We start from the raw sequence: 4,266 nt of genomic DNA on the forward strand, positions 1-4,266 counted from the left end.
CTTTTATTTCTGTTTTAAAAGCTTTCTCGAGCACAAAAACGGTGTGACCAATGCGAGGAGGATAGGGTGGAGGAAGCGTAAGAAGCTTTCACATCGTTTTCCCGAAGGCACGTGCATAGGGCGCACTATCGAGCACAAGAGCTTCATCGTTGTCGCAATCGCCATCATTCTGCTTCATCTCATTCCCGACTGGCGTAGTAAAAGGGCCTGCCGCCTAATCGCGACTCGAGAGCACAGGAAGAAGACTTCAAACAGAAACAGTACGACCGACCGTTCGTTACAGGACGTAGCGCAAGGATCATAAATAAGGTTGTTATAAAGTTTAGTGAGCTCGATGCCATCAAGCAAACCCCTCGGAAGGGTTCGAGGTATGTGAATTTCAGCTTCGAAAAAGAACCGAAACGGAGGACGGTCACGGTGGAGGTGATGTGTCCAAAGCAACCTACCGAGAAAGGATTCATTGTCTCAAGTTCTTCAGCGGTTTTTGCTGCCTCGGTGTCGCTTCGTTGCGGTTGATATAAGCGTTTTTTGGTGCACATGTAAGAACGATTATAGGAAAAACCTCAACTATAATTTATGTCCCCGTATAACGTCCGCCAAGGCGAACGCGTGAAATAGTCGACACCGGAAGCTTGCAAGTTGTACGCATGCAAGACCGTCTCTATGGTCGAAGTGTTACGGCAAGCTGCAGAAAGAATGGCCTGACGCTCGCTCGGAATGAAGAACAATCTCCGGCAATTTATGAATTTGACACTAACACACAACCCCGGAATCGGTGGAGAAGAATCGCCTCAAACGAGGTGAAGAGAAAAACTCTATTAAAAAACTAACTGGCAAAAAGTTATTCATAATTGGTTGCAATATAGATAGAAAAGTTGTACTACATCCATTTGGTTTGTGTTTTACACAAGCGTTAAGTGAAAATTAGGAATGCCTTTTCCGTCGGTCGTTCGTCGTTCGTTTTATCTGCGTGTTCCTAGTTTTCCACCGAACGCGACAGATTCAATCATACTCCATCCCTCCCAAGCTTCCGCTCTTCCTTCGCCATTGAACTTTCGATGAAAACATAAAAGTATATTAAATGGGGTATAATTTATGCACCCTATCAGGCGGATGAAGCCTCGTGAAAGTTTTGAAATAGATTTTGTTGCGAAAAGTTGCATTGAACTAATTAAACTAATGTACAACTTTGAGCACGATACGGGACAACTTTACGATTCGTTGCTCATCATCATCGTCATTCTCATTCGTTCTGGGAGTTTCACAAAACAAAAGAGCGACTATTTACGCATTCATATAGAATTCCTATTCTAAAATGTTGAAAATTTCCACAGGCATATTTAGAAAATTTCATATTCGTACGGGTGAATTTCAGAGCAAAATTAGAAAACTTTGGTATGGAAAAGCTAATTTGCGTGTAAGAGATGGCACGTCATCAAAAAGGTGTTAAGGAGCACCAGTTTGCAGCTATCGAGATAACGTTGCATATTGCTCATGGTGCAAGACTATGTTTTCTGTATTTAGGAAAACTCTCCCAAGCGCACCGCAAACCGCTGCAGAAATAAGCATGGGTTCTATTTTACTTTTCGAAATAAACTATCCCCTCCCCCTGAATGCCCAACACGCTAAACCTGGTGAGTACAATACAATGCGGGTCGGGTCAGTTGAACCATGAAAAATCCTCGCCAAAGGCCAACTAACACAGAAACAGTACAACATGTGTATTAAGCTTAACCTAGCAAAAATGAAATACCAACTACCCTGGACCACCTGCGGCTTCGCTTTCCCCAACATTCTCGGCGGTTTGCACAAACAATAACGACCTCAGTCGCTAACGTTGCTTTCATAGCTCGATTATGCTGCAAATGCACCGCACTTTCTACCCACCCTGGATGCGCGAGGGCTAGTGGGGCCCTCGGCTTTGGGTCGCAGTCCATGCGCCGGCCAAACATTGTTTCATCGCATCGTAGGAATCTATAGGGCTGAACATAAGTGCGCGTATTACATGCAGCATGCCATGAACGTTGGTAACGTTGGCAACACTTGGGATCACCATGGCTCGTCGTTAGGTGATTAGACTGCTTTTTTGAAAATTAAGTTACCACCTTCAATGAGCCATCATTGAACATGCACGATTCAATTGTTTAAAGCCCGTTAGAGTGTATATAATATTCGAACACTTGATGTCGATTTTTACAAAAACCGACAGTTTAACATGTACTAAAAATCTCATTCTATGCTATAAATCAACAAGGCTGAACGCGGAAATTAACATCAAATTATGTAGATTAAAAAAAGGATGTAACTTGTCACATTTATATCAATGCCGTAAAATCTCTCATAAAACTCATGCGCGCATTTACAAGGCCATACTATAAACAGCATAAACATTTTCATAATCAGAACGTGCCTGGCAGAGCCTCACGGACCATCTGTTTTGCAGCATAATTAATTCGCAAACATGCAAATAATGGCGAAGTGAAAACGGTAAGCTTACGGTCGCTTTCATGTGTGGGAAAGCAAGCATTTCCCTTGCGCGTAAGGTTGCCGTCACTATACTTTGCAGTTAATAGGGATGCTTACGCTCAATAATTTCCCTCTTAGCATTATGCGTTGGCAGTGTAGTTCTGTTCCGTTTGCCCCACTTATGGGTATGGGATGCTCCGAAAAAGGGTGCCACATAACAACATCCGCTCGTAAAGATTGGAGCGTAAGGAAGCGTGTCGGTTTTCTGATATGCCATTCCATACCATAATCTTCCACCCTTTTCACAGTGCCAGGTAAATATTTATTCTGCAAGCCGATAAAGTGGGCTTCACTGCTTAAATCGTGATAATTTGAAATCGATTTCAACAAACGGCAGCCTGGTTGTGTGGCAAAAGTGGATGTATGCTGCTTCGAAACGGGGGAAAGATTTTCCTTTGAAAATCTCGAATGACACATATTGACATAATCGGACTCAAGAGGAAACCTGTATAACTGCAGATACAATTGATGGCATCGAATGCTGTGTGTATCGTCCTCACTCATATATTTCACAAACAACTCATCTAACCCAATCTGTCCTATTTTAGTATTTACCCGTCCCTTAACGCATCCTATCGATCCGTTAGATGTTACGAAACCAACCGCTGTCGTAGTGTGGACCAACGTTACGCCCGAGGATCTATTAGCAAGTCAGTTCGAAACGGATCGATGTGGCTCCATCAAGTCGTAGCCTGACCGTGACGAAGCTAAAGCACGGATAAATCAGCTCAATCAACCGTCAACTTGGGATTGAGTTCTGAAAGTAGCAGCTCAAGTTTTTGGATCGCTGATATCCACTGCAGTTGCATCATCCCGACGTCCGGAGCAGGGAATTCTTCGTGCAGTGAATAGTTGTGCACTTCTAATAACTTTCCGTCTCGAGCACTCGATGCGAGCCACATCAATCTTCAAAGCAGACCGGTTGGTTCCGAATCCCTGGACGGGTCATCGTGTACGGACACAGACACACACAGAATGAAGGACATCTATGGAGCGTCCGGCGTGCATAGTAGTCCGACGATAAATCCATCATCGTCCACCAAACTAGCCATGCGGAACTACTTTGACTGGAAGCACTTCTGACGTTGGGCGGGGGGCCATTTGCTACTCGATGCGCGCCTTACCTGATATGATTTCGCAAAATCCGACATCCAGTTAGAGGAAGACGTTGGCGATAGATTCTTGCAAATTCGAAGACCTGGGACGGTATTGACAAAGATTTATTGGATTTAAAGAGTCGAAAAGTTAACCGAAGAGTCGTTACAGCCGATAGTGAAAGATCCCCCCCGCAGGGAGTGTTCGTATTGGGAAGCGCATTATAATCGACTGGCAGCTAATTTTGTGAGTGGATTTAGACGAATGCACCCAGAGGGAAACTCTTATCGCTCACTGTAGCTTTTGTGCATACAACATACAATATTGTACTTCGGACAAACGTTTTCCTGTCAAAATGACTCTATCAAATATGGTTTCGTTGCAGAGCACTCAATATATAAATAATGTTGGCATCGTTCATCGTAAAAATGTCCACAATCCCTTTTGTACTTACCGCTCCGTGTATCCAGCCTTGCTGTGCATGTCCCGTAATGGATCATTTGTCGCCATGCCACAAGGATCGATGGGGACGTTCATTCGTGAGTTGAGTGAGCGAACGTAGGCAAAGGAGGGAGACGAAGGATGATGCGGTGCGTGCGGGTGAATTCCAGCACATGCAGGTCCACCGTGTGCCGTGTCCGAGGT

Source organism: Anopheles coustani, chromosome 3, assembly GCF_943734705.1.
Source record: "Anopheles coustani chromosome 3, idAnoCousDA_361_x.2, whole genome shotgun sequence".
Lineage (NCBI taxonomy): Eukaryota > Metazoa > Arthropoda > Insecta > Diptera > Culicidae > Anopheles > Anopheles coustani.